The following is a 15,791-nucleotide window of genomic DNA, read 5'->3' as shown; positions in this document are numbered from 1 at the left end:
ATAGACTTGCAGGAGACCCCACATGGATGCTTATATGTTGAATTGTATTTTCCCAAAATTCATACGTTGAATTTTTAGCCCTCAGTGCTTCAAAATGTTTTCCTATTTGGAGATAGGGTCTTTACAGAATTAATCAAATTAAACTAAGGTCATTAGGAGGGGACCTGGTCCAGTGTAACTGGAAGGATTTGGGGCACAAAGATACACATCAAGCAAAGGCGATGTGAAAAGATATGAGGAGGAGATGGCCAACTATAAGCCAAGAAGAGAAGCCTGGAGCAGATCCTTTCATCACAGCTCTCAGAAAGAACCAACCCTGTTAACATCTTGATTTTGAATTTTTAGTCTCCAGATCTCTGAGAAAATAAATTTCAGTTGTTGAAGCCACCCAGGTTTTGGTAGTTTGTTATGGCAGCCCTAGCAAACTAAGACATGGACTTTTGGTGCTTCCTCTCATTTGTAGTTCTCCCATCTACAGGACCATATCCCAAAGATCATAACCATGTTTTTCTTTTCCAAACTCTGATCTCTGCGTCTTAACCTCAGTAGTACCACTATTCACTGCTTAGATTCCAGCTCACTTCACCACACTTGGGAAATTTTCCCCATGCAGAGAACTGGAGTGACTGTGGTTTTCATCCCTTGCTCTCAGGGATTCCAGTCTTGTGTTATCTGTTGCCTAAAGCCTAGTGTCTAATTTCTAATGCCTCAAAGCAGTTGCCTTGTTGTTTACTGTGCAGGCGGGGCAGTGGGGGGTTCCTCTGGCACTTGTTAATCTATTATTTCTGGAAGTGGAAGTTCACCATATTTTTCATCTATAACCCCATAAATTTCTTCCACTACTGTTGCATCATTTCAAAGTAAATCTCAAACATTATGTAATTTCATTCTAACTGCTTTTGATATTTTCTCTTTTATTTCAGCAGTTTTACTGTGATGTGCCTCTCAGTGTAGTTTTCTCTGAATTCATCCTTGTTGAGGTTTGCAGGCCTCTTGAATCTCCGGTTTGATACCTTTTATCACTATAAAAAGTCCTTAACCACTCGCTCTCAAAATATTTCTTCTGCTCCTGTTTTCTCTCTCACTTACTCTTCTCCTCTTATGCCAATTACATATTGATTCATTGATTAGATATTATATTCTCTATGCCCCTTACTCTCTCTTCCATGTTTCTTGTTAGTTTATTTTTGCATATTCTGGCTGTTTTATTCTGACCTATTTTCCAGTTTACTAATTCTTTATTTTACTATGTATTTTATGTTGTTATACCTATCTAGTGAGTTTATTATTTTGGTTATTGTATTTTTCTGTTGTGAAATTAATTTATCTTCAAGGTTACTGAGTCTATCTTCTGCTAATTTGATTCTAATTTTTGTTTTCTATTACCTTTGACCAAGGAGGTCCCAGATGTTGCACTCACTTTTCTGATTCTGTGTTCTTTTCTATTGTGCCCCCATAATCCTTATCTTTTCAGATCTTTGACATTCTAGAGAGAATGATTTTTAATGTTTTGACTGGAATTTTCATCTATTTTTAATGGAAAGGCTAATCCCCCATTATCAAAAGTGAAAGCCTCAACTTTTCATCTTGATTTTCCCATCATGGTCAGGAAACCATGAGCCAGGGATTCATCTAGCCTCTAGTATAACCCTCATCACATTTCTTTTTCATTCTTCATTTATCACTATAATGGGAAATCTTTAAGTAAAGAAACATATTCCAGTTTATTTCTACATCCTCAGCATGTAGCACAGTACCTGGCTCACAACAGATACCCAGGAAATGCTTTTAGAATAAATGGAATATTTAGTCTGTGCTTCTTAGGAGAGAAGAATTATGTTGAACCTCAAAGTATGGCTGGGGGGCTGTGGAGAGAATAGGGAAAGACATATTCCAGAATCTCAATAAGGATTTATGGATCCTCTCAGAGTCCTAGTTGTAAGCAACAGAAACTAACTCTGAATTGTTAAATCAGAAAAGAAAAGAAAAAAAAAAAGGTTTCTAGGAAGGGTACTGGGTAGCTCACAGAATTGCTGGGAGGTTTAAGAATCAGGCTTAGTTGCCATATGACCAGATTTACAGATAAAATCATATCACTGAATTAGTCTGATAAGAGCAGCTCTGTTACACCACTGAGCAGTAGACCCTGTAGCTTGTTCACCAACATTGCTATCACTGGCCTCTGATTCCCCTGATATAGATGCTGCAGGACATGAGATTCTGTGCCATATTCTCTACTGACCCTGCTTCTCTTCATCATTAGCACTGACCCAAAACTGAACTGCCTGAGCCTCAGCCACGTACTGTGTCCTAGCTTCAAAAAGAAGCTGGGAAAGTGAGTAACTGGTGTTTTTTCAGCTTTCTCAAACCTGGGAAGAGTGAAGATAGTGGGCAGTCAAAAAAAGGATAGATATTCACCATAAGCCCAAAGCAGGATTGTGTGGCATTGGTGCAACTGGCCCATCCATATATGCCAATATGGCTGGCAGGAAATAGCTGGCATAGGATTAGAGCGGTGCAAACACTCACACCCATGTCCTCCGAGGCCGTGCACTAAGATCCCTCATCTTGTGGTGTGGGAATCTTGGGAAGAAGTTGTCCACTTTAAGTTTTTTCTCCAGTTGCCTCTCTCACCACATCTCCTACCCATCTGAAGGTTTATATACCTCTTGGGACCAATAAACCAATTTGTCACAGACTTCATACAGAGCTCCTTGCCTACAACATGAATCCTAGCCCATATCCTTGTTCTTGTGCCTTTGAGCACATGCAGTAGCTTCCTAGGGCTTCTCTCCAGTATCAACGGCTGAACTCAGGAGCTTCTCTTATTTATGAGAGTGTCAAGTCCCAGTCCTACAAGCAGAGAAGTTGTCTTTTTGAAGCTTTGGAAGGCTTCAGAGCAGGACACACAGTTAGAAGTCCTCTGCCCCTTCTATAGTAAGTGATTTCAGCCAACGCTGGGGCTTTGGTGTTTACTGTGATGTTTATGTTGTTATTTGATTTCCTGGCATTCAGAATCCTCATTAATATACATTTGTGCCTCCCTGTGGAAACAAAGGAGCGTGTTCTCTGTGTATGTGCTCACATTTCTTTATTTAGCCTGGCACCTGCCTTCTTCCCCAGCATCTGTGCTGTTCCCTTGCAAATCTCCAGAGCTTGCAATTCTTAGAGAAAATGATTTCTCTCTAGGAAGATTTTTCTCTTTCTCTTGAACTATCCTTAAGGGCCAAGCTCTTGTGTCACAGGCAGGTGAGCTGCATCACCCACTCCAGCAGATGGGGCCACTGGACATCCCCCAATCACTGGCTCTATAGGCCCCTCTGAGCAGAGGTAGGCATTCCAGGCAAGTGACTGCTGCTTCTGTAGACCCTCTTATGTCAAGCCCCAAAAGTTTCCAAGGATGACTCACATGCAAAAATTTGTCACCTGCACTGGGCAGTATGGTGGTTTATACCAGTTGGGCTCCAGGCCAGCTCTGAGCAAGAGAGAAGGTGTCACTGGAGTATTCATGAGTGGCTGCTGCTCACCAGGCTCCAAGAGAGCTGGCTCTTGGGTTTTAGGAGTTAGGGGGAAGGAATGAGACTGTCTCTAAATAGCCCTCAGGAGCTGGGCCCTGAGCCAGGGGACTTCCTGAATGGATTACTGGACTACAATCTGGATGATGGGCATTTGGGGCCGTTCCTCATAAGCATCCACTGGGGTCTGGGAGCATACTGTCAACCTGGCCACTTGTTCACATCTTTATCTCTGGAGGTGACGCAGAGGAGACAGCATTGGGTGATTATGTCAAGCCAAGCTAGAGTCAGCCAGACCTGTAATTATATCCCAGCTTCACCACTTACGTACTTTCTGACTTTGTGCATGTTGCCTCCCTTATCTCAGTCTCTTACCTCCTCATATGGGAAACAGAAGGGTTCGATGAGAATGTACTTCACACACCTAGGGCAGTTCCTGGCTTATAGTAGGTGCATAATAAGATCCATTGTTATAAAAATAACACTGAACTAGACTGAAATTTGAAGTCCCAACACTGGCCCCAACTACCTCAGTGCTGACAGGAAAATCACTCCCCTTTCTTTGCCTCAGTGGTCAAATTGGATAACATTCCATGCCCTGCTTCCCTCCTTAGCACTTGGTGAGTTGCAAATGGGATAAAGAACGTGAAAGAACTTTGATTCCTGTCAACTGCTGCCCAGTGGGAGAGAGGATTGTCTCAGACTTAAGTTGGGAATACAATTGGAGTCAGTGGAAAGAAAGATGAAGTCATAATGAGCCAAGGTGGCAAAAATGGTCACAGCTCAAGTAGGCAGAATGCCATCATGCTGTCTTGGAAGACACTAAGGGAGAAGTGCTAAGAAGTCCACTTACTTTTTTCTTAAGCAATAGCCCTGTCCTCTCCAAGCAAGTGTGGGTGACCTCTACACCCACACCTGAGCACAGGAATATTCACACACTGGCCTGGCAGAGAGGAAATGACACTGCCCCTTGCCTTCTAGTGGTGTAGCCTCAGACAAAGCATTTCACCTTACAGCATCATCCAAACTCAGGATGGTACCACTCACCACTCTATGTTGATGGGGCTTATGCAATATTGTGAATGTGGAGGTGTTTTTGAGTCTATAGTACACTATACAAAGGTAGGGGGCTATTTTTATTATGCATCTCTGTATCAGCATTAAATATAAATGGGAATTTGATATAGACTCAACTAATGTTTTACATACACGCAGTCCCTGCTGTGCCCTGCTTCTCCAGGAATATATCTCCCCTGTGTTGCAGGCCTTGAAAAAGGATTTTGTACCTATAGGGATTTTGTACCTTGAAAAGGGATTTTGTACCTATAGAGGTGTGCACGTATGTGTGTGTGCGTGTGTGTGTGTGTGTGTTAGTATGCTGGGGCTGCTGTGACAACAAACTGAGTGGTGACTTAAATAACAGAAATGTACGATCTCACACTTCTGGGCTCGGAGTCCAAGATCAAGGTGTTGGTAAGGTTGATTTCTTCTGAGGGCTGTGAGGGATAACTTGTTCCATGTGTCTCTTGTATCTTTGGGTTTCCCAACCATGCTTGGCATTCCTTGTCACCCTGATGTGAAGCATCACCTGATCTCTGCCTTCATCTTCACATGACATTCTCTCCAGTGTGTCTCTATGTCTAAATTTCTCCTAATAAGAACACCGGTCATATTGGATTAGAGACCAAACCACTCCAGTATGACCTCATCTTAACTTATTACATCGTCAATGAACCCATTTCCAAATAAAGCCGTATTTTGAGGTATTGGAATTTAGGATGTCAACATATCAATTTGGTAGAAGGGGGGATGCAGTTCAACCCATAACAGCTTGTCTTGATGGAACACTATTTTTAAAGGACACCCAAGTTTCTGCTTTCCAAGTCATCAGGGTTTCTCCACTCTCCCAACTCTTGAGGATGTGTTTATCCCTTGTGGCCTAGCCCTGGCACAGATGAATGAAACTTTGGCTCCATCCAGAGTCTAGGTAGCTGATGACAGAGGCATGTGAGGAGACAGAAAATTCTAAGCCTTATAGCCCTACACACTTATCTGCCTGCACGAGGATGGAGCTCCTGGAATTCTCTGGACCTGATTCCATTCTGTTCTCTGCTGATACCAATAGCCACCCCTTCGTCACCGCCGCTCACTGTGCTGCTGTGGCCCAACTGTCTCCTGAAGGCGCACTTTCCAGCTCCTTGGCTATAGCCCTGCTGGACCTGGCCTGTTACATGCTTACCCCAAACAGTGTTCCTGCTGGGAAGCTGGTGTGACTCAGCTGCCTGTGAAGTCTCCAGGGCAGGCCTGGGTCTACATGACTGTGGCATCTCCACAGTGGACCATTTGGGTGTACATGGGCCTCCCTTTCCTTTGGCAATGATGCAGCACCACCCCCACCCTCTGCCGCTGTCCCTGGTCACTTCTTGATCCAGAAACTTCCCGATGAATAATGGTAGTCAGAATCTGGGCCCCATTGTTCCCGTGCTCTGGCTTCCAAGAAGCTCAGAGCCAAGTGTATTTTGGTCCCAGTGATCTCACCCCCAGGTCTTAGTGAAATGACCTCTCACCTTTCTCTGAGTGTTTCTGACTCTATCTTATAGGTTTAGTTCCACTGCCACTTTTCCTCTGTGTTTTTACTATAAGCCACCTCAAATCTTTAGAGAAGTATGTATAATTATGTTTTTCTTACTGCAATTTGGGTTGACAGAAAGAAGTTTCCTTGAGCTTATTTATAGGCGAAGTGGGTAAGCAAGCAGGAAGGATCTTCACAAGATGTGGTCAGTGTGGCAGAAAGGGCCGCCAGGCATAGAGTGTAGAGGTCTGGGACTGATTCCTGACTCTACCAGTGACTAGTTCTATAAAATTAAGACAATCTCCCCAAGCCTCAGTTTTTTGATCTGTCAAATGAACGAATAATCTTGCTCTTCCCACTTCAGGAAGATAAGAATAGGTCCTGATAAGATTTTTAAAAATTATATCCAATACTTTTATAGACCATGCTGTATGTCAGTCATGGCTTTAAACATGTTCTATGTATTATTTCACTGAACCTGCACAACAACCCATTTTGCAGAGGTGGAAACCGGTGCTCAGGGAGATTAAGAGACTTGGCCCAGCTCGCAGAAGTAACTTTCCAGCTCCAGGGATCTGGTTCCTGATTACCTGTTCTTATCCACTGCACATCCTGCCTCCCACAGTGCATGTGAAAGTTCAAGTGATGGTGAAATGTTTTGCAAATATAAGGTACGATACAAATGCATAAGTGGTGTTGCCTGTATTTTCATTTTTTCTGGGACTCAACTTCCCCATTTCCATCCCCAGAATGTAGAGGTTAGCCTCCAGGTCCCTTAGCTCTGCTTCATCTCTGAAAAGCTCTCAGTCTGTGTGTATCTTATGAAATATGCAAAACCAGATACAAAAATGTGTTATTTATTATACTTTTTAAATGATCATATTTGTTACCAGGGTAAAGTGATACTCATGTTAAAAGTTGGCATGCTGTTTATAATTTTGGCTGCATGATTTGATCACGAGACAAAATCACAAAATAGCTTGGCACCAACTAGAACATTCTAGATTTGTGTGAGGCCCATTCCCCAGCAACCTATCAAAAGTCTTGGCTCTCCCAGCCCATAAAAGCATGTGTTGCTACCAAAGAATAGGAGCTTATTCCATCTGGGCATTCATGTCAAGTCTCCTGAGGATACCAGCTCCTGCAGGCTTGTTTTATGAGGCCAGTGCTGGCCTCCATAGTCCCTACACCCAGACGGAAGTGTTCGGGGAAGAAAATTCCCCAGAAGGGCCTGACTTTAGCTATCCAATGGGAGTCCCTGGGAGGAGTGCTCATTGCTAAAAAAGTTGGCCTTTTTTTTTTTGGAAGGAAATGAGGTTAAAGGCCTTTAGGTTCATCCTCAGTATCCTCTAGAGCCACAAACACTGTCGGGCTTCCTAGCTCCCAGCCCTCTCCGCCACATAAGCTGAGACCTTTTCAGCTCCTCCTATGGGCTACTCCATGCACACTTGCCAAGGCTCTCAAACCCATCCTAAATCACTTGCTTATGGGACTTAGATGGTTGTCAGATGGGGTCCCAGTCGTGAGGCACTAGGGCAGGCCATCAGCCTGCCAGTCAGGAAGTGGAAACCTAACAGCCAGAGGTTTAGGGTGCTCAGCAAAAACAGGGAGCCTCAGATGGGACATGAGGCAGGAAGGGAGGCAGAGTCCAGGCCTGGGACCCAATTCTTGAACTTTTTCCTTGCTCCCCTGAGTACCTGCCTGCCTCTGGGTTCTTCCTCTAGTGCCAGTCCCAGTTGTCTGGAACCACTTCTGCTTCTTCCTATGCCTGTGCTTCTGAGGAATGGGTCCCTATGGTTGCCTCCCCAAAAGGTAGAGTCTCTGAAAAGATACCACAGGAAATAGGGCTACAGAAAGCATTCAGTTTGCCTCCAGGGTAGCAGCCCAACACCTGTACAGGAGTCAGATGCCTGTGGTCCCCTTTGACACTGGGTGCTTGCAAAGACTGCTCAGTCATCAATTTCAAACAAGAAACCTTGCAGTAGAAGTGAGAGCTACAGGCCAGTTTCCTTCGGTGCTTAGTAGGTGTGAATAGTGAGTGGACAAGCAGCTCACCGGTGCTTCTTTTCCACCAATGGGTTGCTTGGCTATGCCAGCGCCCTCCTCAGCTGACCACACTGCCACAAAAGCAGGCTCCACTTGGCTCCTCTTCCCTGGGAGTTTTGTAGGGCCGTGAATTCCCAGGACTTCTTCCCAAGCAGCCTGGCAGAATAAGCCATTCAAACCTCTTTCTGATTTTCCACTGTCCGTATTGTTCCAGCACAACTCAGACCATGTTACTCCCTTGCTTAAATCCTTCCATGGCTCCCCAAGGCATAGAGGCTATAGTCCAAAGTCAGATGCAACTTTCCAGGCCCTCTGTGATCTGTGTGCAGCCTGTGTGCCCAGCCTCTGCTCTCAGGATGTGCTCTGCTCCCCCTTGCCTACTCGAGACTCCTTGGTGACATTGTCTACTTCTCTCTGCTGTGCCCTGGCCCAGACCATCCTTTTCTTCCCAGCCCCATGGCCACCTGGGGCAGTGTACCTTTCTTTTACAGTGAAACTCTAGTTTATATTAAGGCCCTATAATATATCAAAGTATGGACTAGATGCTTTTTACATAACCATTTCCCTATGTCAGTCCTATAATATAGGGACAGTATTATTCCATTTCACAGGTGAGGAAACTGAGACACAGAAATGTTAACTGCACACCTACAGCCAATACATGACAGAGTGGGTATCTGTACTTAGATCTGTCTGACTCTCGATCCCTTCTTTCTTCTACTTGGTCACACTTCTGTTTCTTAGGGCCCACCTCCAACCCTCCCTTTGGAACAACTGTCCCTTTGCTTCTCCCCCTACCACACTGGGCTCAAATTCCCTGGATACCAGCATTCCTGGCCTCTCTCTTGTTCCCATACTCACGCTCTAGCACCCCGCCCAGGCTTTGCCTGATCCAAGCCAAAGTTAGGCAGGTGGGAGTTAGGGGTCTACCTCAGCTGGCCTGGGCTCTGGGAAGGGGTGGAAACAGGCAGGCCTTATCTTGGTCACCTGCCTCCTCTTCCTGAGTGGGAGCAGAGGTATTTGCTAGACCATGCCAGTGGTCTAGGCTGCAGACACTGGGCTCCATGGGTAACCACTTCACACCTCCTGTGTGTCACAAGCAGGCACTCAGTACATCCTGCAGGAGTTGCTTGAATTTTAGAGATCCGGGGGCCTTCCCTGTGACCCTATCATCTGATCTCACCATTCAGCTCTTCCCAAGGGAATTAGAGTTCTCAGCCTCCTCCTTGGGACCCAGGGCTGGGTTACAAGAGGCCTAAAGCCTGTCACCCCTCTTCTCTTCCCTGCCCTTGATTCCATGCACATATCCCCCTCCCAGGCAATGAGCAAGGCTTCCCCAGCCGTACTGGGAGAAGCCATAGAGATTGCAGCTGAAGGTCACCAGAGACTGAATCTGAGAGCAATGCTATGCCTTCAGGTCCTGGGGCTGGGCCCCAAGTGCCTGCTGCAGCCTGCCAGTCAGTCACAAGTATGCACCGCACTCATTGGGCTCCCAAGCACCCAAAAAGAGATGCTTGGCAAGGCTAGGGTGTGCCTTTTGCTCAACCTGTGAAAATGGAACTGTGCTTAGGGTTTGACCAAATTTTTAGCAAGAAAAAGCAACCCAGCAACATTTCAAAAAGGAAGTTTCCATTGCGGGATCTGAGGTGTTATGGGGTGCATGGTAGAGGTTGGCAAATTCCAAGAGGTTTGTTCTGGGATTATGTAGACCTGCAATCTCTCACTATGGTAGCTAGTTGGCTACTAGCTACTTCCGGCTATTTTGACATAAATTAAAATTAAATGCAATTAAAAATCCAATTCCTCAGTTGCACTAACCATCACATTTCAAGCACTCCATGGGTACACATGGCTAATGCCTGCTATATTGGCCAACACAGATCTGAAACATTTTCATCATCAGAAAAAGTTTCATCGGAGAGCACTTAGACTGTTCAAGCCAGGAGGAATGGATGTGGCTGAACTCCTGCTATAAATATGCTTCTGCATCCTTCCCACACCTCCTGATTCTGCGCAGGTCATTCTTCTCTCTCAAGTGCCATATGTGTGTGAATGTGGCAATACCCACCCCCGTCCCCACCCATGCATGGTCTTCACGAGTGGTTCAATTTTCTTGCCCATCTTGTCTTGCTCTGGGGTTTGTCTTCAACTTTCACTGCAGCTGAAAAGTAAAAAGCTTTACTAGAGGAGCATTTACACAAACTAAGAGAGTAATTGGAGCCTCTTTTTGGATACCGCTTCTGACAGTGGTTATACAAAAGTTAGGTGGAGTGAACTGCCCATGGCTGAGAACCAAATCGAAATACAGTTGATACTTGAGAGGCTATAAAAGGGTTCCCCATGTCCAGCCCAAGGAAAAGAGGACTGAAGCTAATTTTTTTAAGCCAGAAATGCTTCTTAAGTGATGTTGTCTGTCAGAGTGAATTCTAGCCATTTGCTGGTGTTTAAGAATTTGAGAAGAAATAAAGATCCAGCTTGACCATCAAGGCCTGCCAATTAGGAGCTGGTCTGTTTGCCTTTTTCATAAATGATGGGCAGTGGAAGGGCTGTCGTCTGGTCTGTGGAGCTTTGAGAGAGGAAGGGAGCATAGAAGGAAGGTGGTGGTTCCTCAGAAAGCCAGCCTGCCCGCTCAGGTATTGCTGAGAAGTCTCCAACGCAGAGCAGATACCAAGCCTTCCGATACCTTCCATTTATGGGGCCTCCTATTCTTCAAATGAAAGAAAGTGGGGACAGGGAATAGGGTAAGTATAGGAAAAGTCCTAGGAGGAACCAACTGGATAAATGGGCAAAATGCGCCACTCAGAATCCACTTTCTTAATAGCCTTGAATACAGCAAAAAGGTATAGAGAGAATCTTTCTGCAGTTTCAGCTTGTGATAAAGCATATCAGACCTGGCTTTGAATGAGCAATACCATTTCTATTACCCTAGTTCTCTCCTCCCCTATCCTAGCACACATACATACTCCACCCCCATCTTGGCCTCATTTTCAAAAATAGGGTGTGTCCCATTGGAGGTGAAGGGTATAAGGCATCTCACTGTATTATTTCTTACAACTACATGTGAATCCATTATCTCAATGTAAAAGTTTAAACATAAAGAGAAATGAAATGAAGTAGTTTCCAGGCTGGCGGCACCTCAGATCAGCCCCTTCCTTCTCTAGGCCTCAGTTTCCTCCTTTATAAAATGGAACTATTGGGGAAAATGATCTCTGAAGGCCCTTCCAGGTCTGCCATGCTAGAACACTGGCCAGTGAAAACCTAGGAGAACTCTGAGCAACAGCTCTTCTGGGGGCAACCATCGGGTGGGCTGACCAGAGGCTGCATCTCTGCTTGACAGAGACAAAGATGTGGCCCAGAGAAAGCAGCATGGCTGTCAAGGGTACCCAGCCTGTCAGCACTAGGCTGAGTCTGGAAATCAGGCCACATGGCTCTGAGTCTGTGCTCCTTACCCCCTCGTGAGTCCCATATAGTCTACAGATGGGCAGGAGTCTTGCTACAGGCATTTTCTCCTGAAGCTTTGCCCCTGCTTTATCCTTGGTGACACAAGGCTGCAGCTCAGGAGGGCAGGAATTGAGCATGGAAACCATGATGGAAAGTATGGGATGGTATTGTTCAGCACCATATTGTCCAGCATCTGGGATGAAGCTATCCCTTTGTCACCAGAAAGCTGCCATAGTAGCGGCAGGTCTTCACCTCAGGGACAAGCTCCCTGGTCCTGCTGTGCATGCTGCCATCAGCTCCCGTGAAGCAAGCTCACTTCCTGTCTTCGCCATAAATATTGTTTAGTCTGATACCTCCCTTTCACCTTGGGAGATGGCTGCCTTTGATTGATTTATCTGGGAAAGTATGTTCAACCTGGCCAGGTCTATTGGAAGTTGCAGAGCATGTGCATTTTAAGCCCTTTGGTAAGAGGGGGAAACAGCAGCCTTACATCCCTTATTACAGTCAAGTGTCTCTTAAAGCAGAGATCCCACCATGTAACTATTGATTTTGCACTGGAGCTAGCATTTGGTGAGGCTGTCTGAGATAGTCCTCACTTGCCCATTTCCCCCTTCTTCACCTGCCTCTTCTTTGCAGCAGCACGCAGGGTAAGCTAGGAGATACATTATGGAAAGGCACCTGAGCACCAGGCTGCTCAGAGGAACCCCAAGGAGTACCTCTTCCCTTCTGCCCTAACAGTAGATGGATGGGGCTCCCTCTCTTCACTGGGATGGCCATGGCATGGCTCCTAAGAATCACAGGCCACCCTACTGCCCTCAGAGGCCCCATCCAGGACTGGGGAAGACTGGCAGAGTGCCCAGTGCTCTGTCTTTGCCAGTGGAACCTGCAGCCTCTGGGATGAGGGCAGGCAGGAAGAGGCAGACGCGGCTCAAGCTGATGAGCTGAGACCTTTGGAGACATAGGTTGCTGCGTTCACCAAGGACCCTTTCCTCTGCATGGTCAAAACAGCTGATAACAGTGTGACTTCCCCCCAAAAAGCAACAGAGGCCAGCATGATGTCATCCATGTCTGGGGTTAGGTGGGGGCTCCACATGTTCGGGCTATTTTTGTGATCAACAGTAAAAAGCCCTACATTAGTCATGTCATGCACAGAAATCTGTCTCATTTCACTCCAGAATCCTCACTTATTAATGCAATAAATGAAAGGGGGCTCTGGAAAGAACTCCTGAATTTGGCTTCTCTGGTGGTCAGGGCCCAACATTCCCTCAGCCCCCAGCCCCTGGCTCACTTACTTGCTCCACCATCCACCATTGGATTGCTCCACCATTTCACCAACATTTCCTGTGTCCAAATCTGAGCCCAAAACTAGGAGAAGGGGCTGAGGGTTGGGCCTTGTCCTTAAGGAGCCCACCATCTATGAGGAGGCAGCCTGGAGAGGGGCTGGTGGGTGCAGGGGAGGTGAGAGTGGTCTCTCCCCTCTTCTCAGAGTGCACTCGCTCAGCTAGCAGCTGCTGAATGAAAGAGGGCAAGGAGTGCCTTAACGCTGAGCTTTTCAAACACTGCAAGACCTGGTACCCTTTTCTATCCAGTGTCTGTGCTGACAGACCCCAGATTTAAAAAAAAAAAAAGGCTACTGCTTGGGAGGCTTTTACTGCTTTCTGGTCTATGGAGTTATTTCTAGATTGGGAGGCTCAAGTCTAGACTGAGCTGGTCTGTTGCTAGTTTAAGAGCCCTGAATCCACAATTGAGTTTTTAAAAGTAAAGCCTCTTGGTTACAGAGCGCATATCCCTTCAGTTCCTGAGAGCTGCATGACAGACTGCTTATATTAAGAAAGAAAAGGCAAACAAGAGTCTGTTGACTATAAATGTTCAAAGCAACTGGCAGGATCATCTCTTGCCAAGATGCAGCCTGAGAGGGACCAGTGACTGGGAGTGAGGGCTATGCTGTCCCAACTGGTGCAATGGCTAACCCTACCCATGGCCTGGCACACCACCTAACTGCCCGAACAGGAAAACAGACCAGACAGCTTGCACCTCAGGAGATGCCCCATGAGCACCTATCTTTCCCTTCGCCTAATCTGATACCAGTTATTTCGATTGAAACACAAACCTGCCAAGGATCTCATCCAATGTTGTATCCTTTCCTCCCTGCTCTGTTCATTTGGGATTTTGTTGGGGTCCTCAGTGAAGAAGGTACCTCTTTGAGGATTTTTCTAGAGTGCTTCTGAAGGCAGCATGTCATCCAACAGCAGCAGCATGTACTAGCCACAATGGTTACTGTTCATTCATTGAGCACCTGCAATGTCCCAAGAACTCAACTGTTGTCCCGGCAATATCTCTTAAGGGTTGTGAGTCTAAAAATCTTAAGGCATTTACAAGTAATTGAAATAAGTAAATAAATACAAATTTGACATAATTTTAGACTTAGAGAAGTTGCAAAAACAGGACAAATCGTTCACATATACCTTTGTCCAGCTCCCTTAATGTTACAGAAACTTATACAACTTTGGCACAATTATCAAAAACAGATAATTGGTTTGTTATGGTACAATACTATAAACTACAGACCTTAGGATTGTGATTCTATTATTGCCCTTTTACACATGAGAAAACTGAGGCTTAGATAAGTGAAGTGACTTGACCAAAGGTTCCCCTCCCAGGAAGTGGGGGAGCTAAGCTCGAAACTCAGGGTTGCCTGCCCATCATGTCCTCTATAACACATTGCTTCAGCCAGTGACAGCTGGTGATTGTGTCTCTGGTTCTTGTTTAAACACCATTAGCAACTGTATCAGTTTCCTACTGCTGTAGGTAAAAAATTACCATGCACTTTAGTGGCTTAAAACAATACGCATTTATTATCTTACGCTTCTGGAGGTCAGAAGTCCAAAATGAATTTCACTGGGCTAAAATCAAGGTGTCAGCAAGATTGTGTTCTTTCTGGAAGCTCTCAAGGAGAAGCTGTTCCCTTTCTTTTTCCAGCTTCTAGAAGCCACTGCACTTGTTAGTTTGTGCCGCATCACTCTGACCCCGGCTTCCATCATCACATCTCCTTCTCTGACTCTTCTGCCTCCCTTTTAAACCTTTGAAGGATTCTTGTGATTACACTGAGCCCACCCAGAAAAGCCAGGATAATCTCCCTATTTTAAGATCTTTAACGTAATCACACCTGCAGATTCACCTTTGCTATATAAGGTAACATATTCACAGGTTTGGAGACTTAGGATGGGGACATCTTTGGAGGCCAATTATTCAGCCTGCTAGAGTCATACATAAACTCGAGGATGAGAAGGTGGATGTCAGAGAAACAAGGCATCTCATGCCTGGTTCAGGCTGGGTACCAAGGCATGTCCAATCCCCTGGTAGCATAGGATGACAAGAGAAGAAAAAAGGAGAAGGTAAGTTCTGGTGAACAGAGTACTAAAACCAAAATGTACTACTTGAAAAGAAAGTAAGACATAAAGTAGGAAAGTAGGTTTCCACCATGACAGTCAATATCTTGGGGTGGGTGATGCGGAGAGCAATGGCAGTCACAGCTAGAGAGGTGGGCACACAACTGAGATTCAGTAGAAGAGATTGTCCAGAAAGTTCAGAGGACAGAGAAGAGTGGAGTACGAAGGATGGCATCCCTATAGTTTAACAAACCTGTCCACAAGACCATCAGCTTGCCTGTATAGTTACCAGCATGTCCCCAGTGTGGCACAGGCTCCAGATCAATCTGATATTCTCAAGGCCATGGTGTCCAAAGTTCCCACTGTGACTGCGAACCCCAAAGCTGCCTTAAGCTTATGGAGTCCTTTAGAGCCGGTTCTGGTTCTTATTACATGTCACAAGGTAGGCCCAGACTATGTGCCCTGAGGGCCTGGAATAGAAACTCCCATCCCCATCCTTATACTGGATCCAGGTAGAGCCGCCATCCCACAGGGAGCCAGGGGAGGCCAGTGGACAGACTTGGGGAAAGATGGCGTGCAGAGGTACATGGAAACCCCACCTCATACTGGGGTACAGTGCCAAGAAAAGACAGTGGGCCACAAGGCTGCCTGTGGCCTGGGGAGCTGAGAAATCCTAGCATCCCAGAGTGGACAGGCCTCATAGCACCCTGCCCTTGGCCTCCCACCCTTGGCAGGCATTCCCTGACAGATGGTCATCCAGACTTTCCTTGACCTCACCCCCATGATGAGAAATTCTCTTCTCTCTGAGATATGTGATTAGAAACAGGC

General features: G+C 45.9%; 1 long non-coding RNA gene across 1 annotated transcript in view; it reads left to right on the top strand.

The window, feature by feature from the left end:
• Positions 1-1,293: 1,293 nt before the first annotated feature.
• The window catches only part of LOC139360852 (uncharacterized), a 63,041-nt gene continuing 48,543 nt past the window's right edge, over positions 1,294-15,791 (top strand). Inside the window, exon 1 of the long non-coding RNA XR_011618398.1 lies at positions 1,294-6,758. This is a non-coding gene — a long non-coding RNA (uncharacterized lncRNA). The remainder of the gene's footprint in view (positions 6,759-15,791) is intronic.

The sequence above is a fragment of the Macaca nemestrina genome, chromosome X (assembly GCF_043159975.1).
Source record: "Macaca nemestrina isolate mMacNem1 chromosome X, mMacNem.hap1, whole genome shotgun sequence".
NCBI classification, from domain to species: Eukaryota; Metazoa; Chordata; class Mammalia; order Primates; family Cercopithecidae; genus Macaca; species Macaca nemestrina.
Note: the sequence above shows the minus strand (reverse complement) of the source record. Positions and strands in the feature narration are given on the sequence as shown.